Source organism: Orycteropus afer, unplaced genomic scaffold (assembly GCF_000298275.1).
Source record: "Orycteropus afer afer isolate SDZICR_OR568_19922 unplaced genomic scaffold, OryAfe1.0 scaffold00811, whole genome shotgun sequence".
NCBI classification, from domain to species: domain Eukaryota; kingdom Metazoa; phylum Chordata; class Mammalia; order Tubulidentata; family Orycteropodidae; genus Orycteropus; species Orycteropus afer.
Genome location: NW_006922398.1, coordinates 356,552 through 372,058, shown reverse-complemented (window position 1 = coordinate 372,058; position 15,507 = coordinate 356,552). Strand labels below are relative to the sequence as shown.

The 15,507-nt window shown below is 35.6% G+C and overlaps 1 pseudogene; it reads left to right on the top strand.

The window, feature by feature from the left end:
- LOC103211890 overlaps positions 1-15,507 on the top strand; it is a 102,192-nt pseudogene that overhangs the window by 52,492 nt on the left and 34,193 nt on the right.

Genomic DNA, 15,507 nt, shown 5'->3' with positions numbered 1-15,507 from the left:
CTGGAGAAGGATGTCATGCTTGGTAGGGTGGAGGGTCGATGAAAGAGGGGGAGGCCTTCAACGAGATGGATTGATACGGTGGCTGCAATGATGAGCTCAAGTATAGCAGGGATTGTGGGGCTGGTGCAGGATCGGCCAGTGTTTCGTTCTGCTGTGCATGGGGTCGCTATGAGTCGGAAACGACTCGACGGCACTTAAGAACAACAACAAACAAGACCATGTCTAGAAGGTCCATGTAAAAGCAATTCACTGCACCACAACTGCTCACTGAAAGCTCGGCAGTTTGAACTCACCAGCCATTTTACAAGAGAAAAGACATGGTGATCTGCTCCCATAAAGATTTTGTTGTTCATATTGATAGGTGCCATTCACTCAGTTCTGACTTATAGCAACCCCATGAGCAACATACAGCCCAGTCCTGCACCATCTTCACGATCATTGCCATGTTTGAGCCCATTGTCGCAGCCACTGTACCAATCTTTCTTGCTTAGGGTTGTCCCCTTTTCGCTGATCCTCTACTATAAGAAGCATGATATCCTTCTCCACGGACTGGTCCCTTTAGATAACATGACCAATGTAAGAGAGACAAAGTCTGGCCATTCTCTCTTCTAAAGAGCATTCTGGCTACACTTCTTCTAAGACATATTTGTCCATTCTTCTGCAGTCCATGGTATTTTCAACATTCTTTGCCAATATCACAATTCAAATGTTTCAATTATTCTTCAGTCTTCTTATTCATTGTCCAGCTTTCACATGAATATAAGACTATCGAGAACACCATGGCTTGGGTCAAATGTTCCTTAGTCCTCAAAGTGATATCCTTGCTCTTTAATGCTTTAAGGACTTCTTTAGCAGCAGAGTTGCCCAGTGCAATACTTCATTTGATTTCTTGACTTCTGCTCCCCTCCGTGTTGATTGTGGATTAAAGTAAAATGAAATCTTTAACAACTTTAATCTTTTCTCTGTTACTTATTGGTCCAGTTGTGAGGATTCTTTTTTTTTTTATGTTTAGGTGCAAACCATACTGAAGTGTGATCTTCATCAGGAAGTATTTCAGGTCTTTACTTTCAACACAATGTTGTGTCATCTGCATATTGTAGGTTGTTAAAACGTCTTCCTCCACTCCTTATGCCACATTTCTTCTTCATATAGTCCACCTTCTCAGATTATTTGCTCAATGTATATATTGAATAAGTATAGTGAAACATACAACCCTGATACACACCTTTCCTGAGTTTAAACCATACAATATCCCCTTGTTCTGTTTGAATGACTGCCTCGTGATCTATGTACAGGTTCCCCACGAGCAAAATTAAGTGTTCTGGAATTCCCATTCTTTGGAATGTTATTCATAATTTGTTATGAACCACATGTTGAATTTCTTTGCATAGTCACTAAAATACAGATAAACATCTTTCTGCTATTCTCTGCTTTCAGTCAGGATTCACTTGACATCAGCAAAGAAATCCTGCATTCCACATCCTCTTCTGAATCTGGTTTGAATTTCTGGCAATTCCCTCTCTACTTACTTTCACAACTATTTTTGAATTATTTTCAATAAATGATAACTTTAAAATAGTTAAAGAGTAAAGATGTCACTTTGAAAACTAAGGTGTGCCTTACCCAAGCCATTGTCTTTTCAATAGCTTCATATGCATGTGAAGGTTGGGCAAGGAATAAGACCCACTTGAAAAATGGATGCATTTGAATAATGGTGGTGGCAAAAAATATTGCCTATACTCTGAGTTCCAGAAGAACCAACAGAATGCTCTTTAAAAGAGAGAATGGCCAGACTTTGTCTCTCATACTTTGGTCATGTTATCAAGAGGGACCAGTCACTGGAGAAGATACCATGCTTGGTAAAATAGAGAGTCAGTAAATGAAAAACAAAAGAATGAGCTTCACCAAGATGGATTGACACAGTGGCTACGCTACAACAATGTGTGTAAGCGTTAAAAAAATCAAGTTTTTTTTTTTTTAACTTCTAGCACTAGTTCAAATATCTGCTGTGTATTTTGAATTTTAGATAAAACTCACTGCATTTGAAAATGTTTTCTCTCTTATTTATGTCTTCATTTAATATGCCTTTTATTGAAGTTAATTCATTTGCTGAATTTCTGATTATTTTCATAATCAGTGCTCCATACCACAACCTATTTCCTTCCTAGTGCTCCAAAGGTCTAAAGACATCAGGTGAACCCAAAGCCCCAAGTCTTTGTTCTCAATTCCATCTACTTCTGCTACCAAATCCTTCCTCATATATGACACATATTGTACATGATTCATATGTTGTCTTTTAATTTGGCCTTCTTTTATTTGTTTTTCTACTTAACCTATTTACCACAAAGATATACTCTTGATAAAAGTTAAAAAGACTATCAAATACTTGCTAGTTAATAAAAATGTTAAAATATGTTATAACAATGATCAAGAAATTGTACATGGTCAAATTATTTGGTGATTATTTTTAATATTTGCAGGACAGATTGTTGATATCAATTAAAAAAATATAAAGAAAAGATTAAAACAAACTGTCTGGGAAAGTATCTTCATTATAAAATATCAACTACTATTACATACATATTTTATTATTATGCCCTTAACATAATTTTAAAATGAAATGACAATTAGATGCAATTCTCTTGACATTATTAGTTATCAAATGCAATAAGAAGTCAAGGATCTGAGAGTCAATCACAATTATCCTTTCTTCTCCTCCAGAGATATAGCCACTTAAATGGCTCTTATTTTCTAAATTCATATGGTAAATATGATTCTGATAAATATCAAATTTTCCAAAACAATTCTTGCCTAAAATTCACCAGTAGCATTTGGAATGAATTGCGTCTATAAGCAAAAGATTTGTTGAATGTTATCATCCACAGATTCATCCAAATTAAATTATTCTAGCACATCTAATATTACATTGAGCATACAATTATGAGCTTGTTATATGATTATCCCAATGTAATTTTCAGAACAAAATAATGAGTACACTCTATTTCAGCTTAGAAATGCAATTACATTGTTATTGTGCTCAATTTAATATCATCAGAGAGAATATAGAACAAGGAATACTAGCAATGACATTACTTTGCTAGCTAAATTTTCCCTTAAAAAATTATTTGACACAAAAGAGAAGAGATCTGTATTGTCAATTATACTCATATATTTAAGGAAAAAATACTAGTGACTGGGTTATATTTATAATTCTTTGACAAAAATAAGCAAAAGTATAATATGTTTCACTGAAGAAATGAAATTAACTTTATCATTTTATGTAATAAAATATCAAAGTCTCATTTAGTAATGAAACATATATCTCCTCAATCTTTAAGAAGTAAAACCATAGACACTAACTAATTATATATCTAAGATTTTCTTTAAAAAAAAAAATTTTGTTCAAATCAGTAATATGTCAAGTTAAATATTAATCTTCCCAGTTTATCATGCACTTAGGAGGGGCCAAAGGACATGTTTCTGCTCAATAAAGTAAGCAAAAGATTACAATAAAGTCTTTTAAAGAACAAGTTTTGACTTTTGTCTTCACTCCTTCCACTCTTTTTTCTGCTTTTCCTACCCAGATAGCAAGTGGTGCCTAGAATTACAATACTTATATTGTCCCACTGAAGACAAAAGCCATAACTTAACATGGTGGAACAAGAAGGTAGCAAGAGGTATTAATTCCAAACTTTTATCACATGTTTTATACCATTATTTCTCAGGATTCCTTGCAGCTGAATGTATCCTCAATGGAACATTTTTTTTTTTTAATTTTTATAAGAAGTCTCCATAGAAAGCATATTAATTGTGAATATTATCCCTAAATCATTAAAGACATTCATTGGTACTTTTACTCATGTTAGTTCCATCATAATCAGCTTGAACATATTCCCATAAATCAAACAAAATTAACACAATCTTAGGAATTTACATTGATATAAACCCAGGTCACTGAAGCTAATCTTTCATGGCCCCTAAAAATGGTGTGAACTGAGAAACACTCACCCTGTCAGCCTCAAGATAGATCATCGCAATGTGGTCCAATACGAGGCAATCTTTTGTATTTCACTTTCATTTTACCTTAGCCCAAATTTTACTTTTTTGGTATAAACATGGTTGCCTGCCATGGAATAATTTGTCTAAAATCAACATGTTTGCCGGTATTGACATGAGATTTAATTTTGTCTGGCCATCATGGAATGATAAAATTGTCTAAATTTTCTGTAGTACCCATTATCTGAAGTGGAGACATGGAAAAATAATGACTTGTTGAGACATCCTCTAAGACATTAACTTTGTTTCTCTACTACTTGTTTGATTTAATTTCACATTTTCCTTCCTTTTACCTAGTCTAACATTAGGATTATTTATAAATTAGTTCATTCAATCCTATAGAACAGAGATGATCTTGCTATGTTACAGTCCTCACCAAAATACTGTAATTGCAGTATATGGCAAACATAGTTAGTTGTCTCCCTCACAGTGTCCCATGTCAACTGAAATATGACTTTGTTCATGTGTCCCCAGACAGGCCCCTCATGGGTAATTGACTTTTCACAAATTTGTCAAGGTAATCCAATGAATAAAAGATATCTTTTTCAATAAATGATTCTGTAACAACTGTATATAGGTATTAAACATTAAGCTTGATTCTTACTTCACACCATAAACAAAAACTAATTTAAATGGATAATAGACCAGAATGTAAGAGCCAACACTATTAAAATGTTAAATAAAGTATTAGAAGAAAATTATATAACATTGGTTGTTGTTGTTGTTGTTATGTGCTGTTGAGTTGGACCCGACTCATAGTGATCCCTGCTTGGGTTTCCTAGGCAGTATCATTACAGAAGTAGATTGCCCAACCTTCCTTCCAAGGAGTGGCTGGTGGGTTTGAGCCACCAGCCTTCTGGTTAGCAGTCAAGTGCCATAGGCACTATGCTACCAGAGCTCCAATTATTTTTTAAAGATATAAAAGCATAAATTTTAAAATAAAATTTTTCAAAAATTGAGTTTCATGAAATCTAAAAGTGTCTACTCTTCAAAAGATGCTCTAAAGGAAATGGGAAGGTAAGAGCCAAAAACTGAAATAAAATATTTGTATAATATAATATACTTATATCCAAACAACAACAACAAAAAATGTCCTCAAGTCGATCCCAACTCATAGCGACCCTTTCTTGGGTTTCCAAGATTGCCCAATCTTCCATTCTGAGGAGTGGCTGGTGGGTTTGAACCTCCAGCCTTCTGATTAGCAGTCAAATGTGTTAGGCACTATACCATACTCTATAAACTCATTAATAAGAAAAATAACCTCCTCCAAAAATATGGAATAATATTTTAACAGTCTTTGCTTGGTTTGTGTGGTTGAAGGAAGAAGATAAAAAGGAATGAAGGACATTGGTGAGTATATTTTTTAAACTTATCAACGGTGGTACTCAGGCCTTTAGAAAAGAAATAATTGAAGAAAATTAAAAAACAAAACAAAACAAAAAACCACTTTTTTAGGGTTATGTGCCTAAGGCACTTGACTGCTAACCAGAAGGCTGTCAGTTCAAACCCACCAGCCACTCCTCAGAAGGAAGATGGGGCAATCTACTTCCGTAGTGATACTGTCTCGGAAACCCAAGAAGGGGTCACTATGATTCGAGCCAACTCGAGGGCACATAACAACAACAACATTTTACTTTTAACAGTACTTATCTCTTAGAATATATCTCTGATTATCAAAAAAATAATACACAAATATACATTCTTAGGTCAAGGAGAAAAAGAAAATTTGAAAGAAAGCATTTTTTAAACATACACTTACGTGAGAATTCCTAAATTGAGGTGCATGACTTTTATCAGAATGACTGGCCCAGGTCTGAGCCCTGACTCCATCTTAACACTTGCTTATTTCCCTTGCAATCATCAAACCTTCAGAGGAACTTAATTACATAAAAAGGATTTCCCCTGCAATTTGCCCCATAGACAGACGTAAGTAGATAACAAAGGAAACATTTTTCTCTGTGATTAAACTGAAGGTATGGAAAGAATGTTCCTAAAAGAGGGTCTTAACACAAGATCCTTATCAGAAATTCCCTCAGAAGAACTCAGGAAATATTTTAAGATATTCACCTGATGACCAACCTGCCAATCTCCCCCCCTTAGTCACATATTTAAAGTAACCAATCCAAGTAGCCTACATTCTTGTTTTCAACTAATCACGGTTCAAATTGTGCTTCCCCGATCTTGCAACTTCTGACCAGAATGTAGTACCTTTAGTTCTTGATTTTACCTCATAAATATGCCCTGTTACTCCATCACTTTGGAGCATTTCATTTCACTTTGTGAGATCAGATGTGTCCTCAGTTAGAACTATTTTGAATCTTCCATAAGCTTCTTTGCTTTTATTTTTAAAATGTTCTCATTTTTACTTAATGACATATTCTGGTGTCAGATAAGTAGATTCAAAGGAGAATTTCTTCCAGTGGCCCCTGGGACATCCAGGACCTAGAGCTTCAGGATTAGGCGTGAGCTCTTAGAAGTTCATCTATCTCCACAGATTCCCAGGAGCTGTCTCAGGTAAAAGTCCTCTCAAGTTGAGCCCCACTTACTTGCATTGAGCTCTTAGAGATTTATTGTTGGCTTTTCTTCTGCTTTTATTTCTGGCTTGCTTCAAGTGTTTTGATGAGTTTATTGCCAAATTAAATTTGATGTGACTGTTACCGGGAGATTGTCAAATCTAATAAGCACAGACTTTGGAAAGATCAAAGTATCAGCCTATTAAATTTGAGCTCATCTATTTTTCTTTCGTATACATTCAGGTTTTCTGGCACATGCCATTCATTGTTTCAGTACAATGGGAAGTGTCAGTTCTAAGGACTGAACAGGACCACCTCGGGGCACACCAACTATTCATATGAACAAATGTTTTGGCACCCATACTTGCCTGTTTCTGGAATGCTAGCATGACTTTACTAAGGACAGTGTAGAACATCAATAGTCCATTTGGTGTTCTTTTGACAAACTTGTTTTCCTAAATAGTCAATTAGAAAAGAAAGCCTCCCATTGTCAGTAAATACAATAGGATGCTTATTTTGATTGTTACATGAAAACCTCTAAAAGATACCAAGAAAGTAGGCTACCTTCCATGCAAGATGATATTTCTAAACTGACAAAAATATAAGAGTTAGAATGCTGGGTTCATAGTCCCATTCCCTCTGCTCCTTAGCCAGGTGTATTCTCTATATCCATGCCTACTTTCTTACTCCTCTATTAATATCCTCTCAGAGCTTTCTTTCTTTCCTAAGGAATATGTTTAGAAAATTCCTTTTTAAAGTTGACCTCCATGTTCTGGACTTGGTGCTAGGGAAACTCTCAAAGAGCTAACATGTCCTTTGTTCATAGAATCCATACTGAATTACACAGCATTGCTAAAGATTTTCTAGATGTGTGAAAGACCTCTATAGATTTGCTAAAGAATTTAAAATTCTTATTGAAACTTACAAACTTTGCTTACCTGGTTTATTTCAATGATTCACATGTTAATAAGTCCTGAAGATGTTCATTTATGGTGAAAGAATGATGATTGGAAATATTCTTAACTTAGTTTAGTCTTAGATATGAGTAAGACATCTGATGTTTTGTTCCAAGAAGCCTAGAAAAAGTGAACGATTTATTTGGTACCCTTAGTAAGACCTTTTCTCCCTATAACAAATTGGAAAAAAAATCTACTCTTGCATACAGAATAAAAATGAAGACATTTATGATTATCAAAATTGGCTTCAGAGATTACTAAACATTCTGGGCTTGACCCTTTTACGTCAGGGGCATCAGGAGCTTTTAATGCAGCCTTTGTTTCCAGCATTAAGCCTGAGGTTTCAGCCTTAGTAAAAAGGCATCAGCTGGATTGGAAGGCTTCCCTGATGGCTGAGATGACTGGTTTAGTCATGAAATTGCTCAAACCTTAGAAACTAAACAAACTGCTAAGACCAATGAATTGAGGGCTTCACAATACAGTCATCACAGCCTCCTGATCAAAACAGATTTAAATTCTTTAAAGGTATTAAAACTTGTACTTATTATTATTGTAAAAGATCTAGGCATTTTAAGAAAGATTGTGTAAAAAAGTAAATGAACAATCAACATTAGACAAAGCTCAATCTGAATCAGAATTAAAGAGCTCTAGGAAAAAAAAAAAAAAAAAGGCTTCTCCTGTGGTGGCTTTAAATCTTCACAAAGAAACAATTATTCAGGATAATAGGCAACCTCAAATATTTTTAACTGACAGTGGTCTCACCCTGTCCACCATCAACCCCACATGTTTACAGAAGTCTCTGCCCTGGACTTTCAAAACCTCTAAAGTTGTGGGAGTTGCTAATCAAGAAGAAACTCTAACCTACTCTAAGCCCATTCCCATATCTTTTGGTCCCAGAGTGGATCTACATTGTTTTCTACTTAGTCATGATATCATGGTTAGGCATTGTTATATACAATTTAATGAAAAGGGGGAAATATCATTAGAACTCTGACAGTAACCACAAAATTTAGGGAGCATCACAGGAGGAAGTTTTTTGTTTTGTTTTGTTTTGTTACTTACAAGCACTTACTTTCCCCTACAGGAAGGAAGCTCCTCTGCACCTTTTTCCTTTTTAAACTGTCTCCTTTCCGTACCAGAAATTCTGAGGGCCACAACTTCCACAGATGTTGGCTGGTACTCTCAGCAGATCCCCATTATAATTCAAGTCGATACCTCAGAACCTTTACCTATCATTCTCTAGTACTCTTTAAAACAAAAGGCAAAGGAAGGACTTATTTCAATAATTCAGGATATTCTTGCTAAAGTTTTAATTATTGCCTACACTGACCCCTGTAATACTTCTGTTTTCCCTGTTAAGAAGCCAAATAACTGTGGCTGGAGATCTGTACAGGATCTATATGCCATTAATTGCATTGTGGTCTCTAGATTTCCTGTAGTACCTAGTCTACCTTTACTCCTATCTAATATAGCCCCTGAAGTCTGCCACTTGCAGTGATTGATTTTTGCAGTGCACTTTTGAGTATTCCTGTACATTTGGATAGTCAACATTTGTTTGCTTTTACTTGAGATGTGTGTGGGGGGCAATATACTCGGACTGGACTGTGTTGTCTCAAGGATTTATTGAGTCACTCACTTATTTTTCTCAGATTTTACATGCAGACTTACAACCTTTACAATTTGCCAGGGATCCACTTTATCACAATACATTGCTGATTAACTGGTCTGCTTAAATTTCAGCAAGTTTTTCTTGAAAACAATATTATTTTGTTAGAACATTTGGCTGATGGTGGACACAAAGCCTCTAAAGACAAAATGAAACTAGCTTAGACATCAGTTAATATTGAGAACACATAATTCAACAAAGATGTATATTAGCTCCAAAATAAAAGAAAATATCCTAGCTTTTCCTGTCCCCAGTACAAAAAATAAACTAAAGGAATTTTGGGGACTTTGTGAATATTACAGAACTTGTATACCAAATTTTTCTTTGATGCCCCAATAGCTAAAGGCATTAGCTTTCAGGTTTCAAAGGATGGCAAAAAGGCCAAACTGACATGAAAGGAGTCATTACTAATACCTCAGCTTTTTGATTCCCTAATTACTACATAGATTTTTCACTTTTTGTTCAGTATGTGTCAGCGAATGCCTTAGGGATTATCACTCAGAAACATGGAAGACAACAAAGACTAATTGGCTACTATAGCATCCAATCAGATTCAGTTACTTGGGGTTATCCTCCTTGCCTCAGCCACAGCCAGACTAGTGGAAGCAACAGTAGATATAGTTTGAGGAAAATTCCTGAATGTTCCTCATGCAGTGTCCACCATTTTAAACTCCACATTCCACTTTAACACAGCACTTATCAGCCAACAGGCTGACTAATTATGAAGTCCTCCTCCTGGCTGTCTCTAACATTAGGCTACATATGGTACCCCTCTTAAACCCAGCCACTCTTTAACTCACTCCATATGACAGCAATCAATCCAAGCATAATTGGTTAGATTTATCTAAACAACTTTTGCATCCTGGAAAGGATCTGAAGGAAACTCCTCTTTTTAACTCTGATTAAGCTGTATTTGTGGATAGGTCATATTTAAGACCTAAATGCAACAGCTTTCCTTACCAGGGAGGCTACAGTGTTACCATCTGTCCCAAAATTCTTGAAAGCAGCACCCTTTCTGAAGTCACTTCAGCTCACAGGCTGAATTTATTGCACTTACAAGGGCTTGTAAACTGGCTTCTGGATGGTTGGTAAATGTTCACAGCATTTTTAGGTATGGTGTTAGGATTGTTTATTATTTTTGTTTGCTCTGGTGGCATAGTGCCTAAGGCATTTGACAGCTAACCACAAGGCTGGCAGTTCAAACCCACCAGTCACTCCTCAGAAGGAAGATTTGGCAACCTACTTCTGTAGAAGTACCACCTTGGAAACCCAAGGAGGGGTTGCTATGAGTTGAACTGACTTGACGACAGTGAGTTTTTTGGTATGAAACAGAAGAGGTTCCTAACATTCCCTGGGACTCAAATTAAAAATGGTGCCCTAGTGGCAGACCTCTTAGAAGCCCTTCTGCTTCCCTCTGAGATTACTGTCATCAAAATACAAGCCCACCAACCCAATGGAATACCTCTAACAGTGGAGATTAAAGAAACTAGTTAGCAGATAAAGCAGCTAAACAAGCTGCCTCTCAAATCCTCCTTACCCCTATAACAGCTAAATGAATTTTCATGCATGGTCATGATAATTCAGATAGTGATGGAAAGGAGGGAGATAAGGACACCCATGACATGAGCATGGAAGGTATAATCCTTTCAGAAAACTTTCCTAAAATCCCACAAATTGCTCCCATTGCAGAAATTTAAAATCAGAAACAACAAAGGTGCCATTTTAAACACCACAGCTAGGTTATAAATAATGATAAACCTACCCTTCCCAGCTCTCTATGTGTCCCTATGGCCATGACTTTTCATATGAATTCTCATATGGAAAGAATAGTGGAAATCTTTAAGAAATTTTGTTGTGGTAAACTTTTTTGAACCTGTTGAATATATCACTATCTATGGCTGGCTTTGTCTCCATAAAACTCTGAGAAGCATCTTTGAGTGCCTTCAGGAAAACCACTTCCACTCTGGGCGTACATTTGAATGGCAATTAGACCTTTTTCAGGACCCCCTTTCGCCATCAAGTGGATACAAATATGTTTTAGTAATGATGTGCTTATTCTCACATTAGGTGGAAGCTTTTCATGTAAAAATGCTACTCTACTTTGGTGGCCAGAAAATTATTAGGGAATATCATCCCCATTTGGGGAGCTCCTAAAACTCTCTGCAGTGACTGCTATACTCACTTTATTGGGCAAGTCCCTCAAGATACATGGAAAAACCTTTTCCATGTACAATCAAAGATTGTACAGCCATACAATCTTCAATCTTCTGCATTGGTAGAAAGAACGAATACTGTAATTCAAAACCAAATGGCCGAACTTTCTGAGTCATTGACTCTGCCCTAGATTAAATTCTTCCTTTAGTCCTTCCTCCTAAATTGGACTATTTAGAAAACATAAACCTACTCTTTATGAGATAGTAACTGTCAGACCCATGTACTTGCCAACTATGGCTTACAAGGACCTCAACTTAATACAGCAAGATTTTTTAAATATTGCCAATTTTTTATGTATTGTCCAAAACCTGATTTTTCCCATATTTGAGAACCTTTTAATAATGGTGAACCTAAATCTCAATTATTACTCAATGTGATCTTTTCTATTGGAAAAGGCATCAAGTGAAGCATTCCTTAGAACTTCACTGGAAAAGACTCTACTTAGTGCTTCTCATCAATAATTGTGCTGCTAGGTTAGAAGGCAGGTGTGAACCCTTGGGTCCATCTCTCACAGCTAAATCAGGCCAAGAAAACTTTCTGGATTTTTGAGCCCACTGGGGACTTACAGATCACCCTCAAATGCCAAGATGCCCAGAATCACATGACTCTGGAATTAGACAACCTTTCTCAAGATCACAGAACATAACCTCATGCAAATTCTTAACATGTATTTGTCTTCAATCTCACTAATTCTGCCTTCCATTGATTCAATTTTACTCCCTTGCCCATTCAATGTGTTATCAAATTCTGCAAATTTAGTATTAATGTTCTGGATTTCTATCTGCTGATTTAGAATCATTTCTAATTTTTCATTTATTTTATCATTTTGTTCTTGTATTGTCTTTTCAAATTGTTCTAGGATTTTCTCTATGTTTTCCTCAATTTCGTCAGTGTTTTCCTTGATCTGTCCCTCAATCTGTTGAAGGTACCTAAATATAATTATTTTGAATTCCTTTTCAGGGAGTCCCAATGCTGCTTCTTCCTCAGGGATATGTTTTGGGTCTTCATCCTGGTCCCTTGTTTTTCCTGATTTATCTTGCTCCTTTGTGTGGACTGTGATGGTCTGTTGTCTCCAAGACATTGTGACATTTTTTGTGTTTATATTTAATTGGTGATTTTATGTTGGAGTAACTTGCCCACAACTTTCAGTTTCCTTGTTTTGTTTGGATGTTGCCTACATAAGCAGGATACTGTGTACATCATGCTTGGGCATTGCCCTCTCTGGATAGATGTAACATGATAGGACAAGGCACTCTAGACTGTTCAGGCATCCATTCAAACTATACTCCTATCATGAAAGTACTAATTGTACCAAAAGTTTAAAAATCCTGTCTCAGACCATGAGATACACTGAAAAGTATGGATATTAAAACTATATCCACTGAGACCTTGGATGGGACATAGATTTTTAAGATCATTCTTTTATTTTTATGGAGAAGCTGAATTAGAGTAGGCACTCTAAAATTTCTCTGCCTCCATGGAATAAATAATGAATGACATTGCTGATGGAATGGAAGTCCACCAAGAATCCTTAAATTTTTCTGCAAAAACTGTTTTAGACAACATAATAGTCTTAGACTTTCTTTTACCACAATAAGGAGGTGTTTGTGCTATAGCAAATACTTCTTGATGCACCTGGATTAATAATACCCACAGGCTGAACAAGATATTGAGGAAATTTGTCAAAAAGCTATCTTGTTACATACAGAAGTCTCAGAATCTGAATCTTCTTAGTTTGATATTTTCAACTGGTAATCTAATATTGGATCCTGAATTAGATTTGTACTGATAATTGTATTAATGTTATTAACAGTTGTGGTAATAATTATTGGAATGACCAAATATTACATGAAATGTATAACCAATGTTATGATATCATATATCAAAATACAAATATAAAACCTATGAAGAGAATTATGTACCACAAATTAGAGCCATTTTCCAAATGGACGTGAGCTTACACCCTAAGCCAGTCTTTACAACAGACAAGCTATTTCTCTAATGCGGTCTTATTCCACACAGACTGCTTACCTAAAATCACAGTAGCTGAATGCTAAGCCATAGCAGGCAAACAGGTCAAATGGTTTCCAACTATTAAACAGCAGTGTCAGAAAACTTAAAAGCTTACCTAAGCAAGCAGTCATCCAAGGAATCATGTGTCATCATTGCAAACTCTTGCAAAAGACAGCATTCATATAATAATGATCAAAGAATGTTGATGAAATCCTTGATCAAAAGGAGAGAATGTGTGAGAGTTCCAAAATAATTGAGGTGCTTGATCTGTATCAGCATGATTGGTCCAGATCTGATCCCTGATTCTACCTTAACTTTCACTTATTTCTCTTACAACTGTCAAACCTGTAGACAGATTTCTCACTGCTGTCGAGTTGATCGTGACTCACAGATACCCCTTCTTGGGTTTCCTAGGCAGTATCTCTACAGAAGTAGATTGCTCAGTCTATCTTCTAAGGAGTGGCTGTTGAGTTTGAACCATCAGCCTTCTGGTTAGCAGTTAAATGTCTTAGGCATTACACTACCAGAGTTCCTTATAGACAGATTTAAGTACATAAAAAAGATTTCTCCTGCAACCATCAAACACTTAGATAGACTTGAGTACATAACAAAGGATTTTTTTTTCTGTAGTTAAACTAAAGATATGCAAGGAATGTTCCTAAGTGAAAGTCTTGACACTCGACCTTTTCAGAATTTCCCGCAGCTGCACTTAGGAAATGTTTTAGGAAAATTACTTTATGACCACCTTTCAAAACCTCTTACTCACATATTTAAACCAGCCAATCCAAATAGCCTACATTCATGTTTCCAACCAATGATCCTTCTTCAAGTTGTCCCACCTCTGGCTTCCTTGATCTTACAAATACCAATCAGAACACTGTGTTTTTAGCTCTTGATTTTACCATATAAATACACATCATTCACTCCACCATTATGGAGCATTTTATTTCACTTTGTGACATCAGCTATATCCCTAGTTCAAATTGTTTTAACCTTCAACAAATCTCTTTGACTATATTTAACAAATGTTCTTACTAACACACTAAAAGAAGCAAATCTGCAAAGACACAGAATAGACAAAGTGGTGATTTTTTTCCTCAAAACCTGTTTATCACTAGTTTGTTGGTTTGCTTATATTTAAATCACTTGTCATATAAATCAATAATAAAAAATATTTAAAATCCTATAACCTAATTTTAATGAAAGCTCTAAATAAGAATTTGAGAATGACAGATCCCTTAAGATGATCTTCTGTTTTTTTTTTACTAACTTATCATTTTATCATTTGCTAAGATGGGAGCTCTTGTGGCTTAGTGCCTAAGGAATTTGACTGCTGACCAGAATGCTGGTGGTTCAAACCCACAAGCCACTCCTCAGAAGGAAGATGGGGTGATCTACTTCCGTAGTGATACTGCCTCAGAAACCCAAGGAGGGGTGGTTATGAGTTGGATCTGACTCAATGGCAGTGAGGTTTTTTTTTTTTGGTTATTACTTGCTAACACAATGATGAATATTATTCATCTAGTTTTATAATTACGTATATTTCTTTCATGTTTAACATGATAAAGTATCTGCTAGAATTAAAAAAAAAAATCACTTAAGTAATATGTGCACATCTTACCAACAATTGAAACTTAAAAAAAAAAAAAAAAAATTCTGCCAAGCCAAGGTTTTACTGAGTTTCATATATACTCAAAATAAATCTTATTTTTTAATTGTATAATGTAGTTTACATATAGTGGTTTTGACTTTATCTTTTATATTTAAGACACTTACAATTTGAACTAGGGATACATCTGATCTCACAAAGTGAAATAAAATGCTCCATAATGGTGGAGTAAATGATGTGTATTTATATGGTAAAATCAAGAGCTAAAAACACAGAGTTCTGATTGGTATTTGTAAGATCAAGGAAGCCAGAGGTGGGACAAGTTGAAGAAGGATCATTACAGTGATTGGTTGGAAACATGAATGTGGGCTATTTGGATTGGCTCTCAAAATAGGACAGGGAAAGAGCTGAAACATCTGAGTAAACCCAGCCTTACTCATATGGATAAGAGAAAGCTTTCAAGACCTTCATTTGCTGATG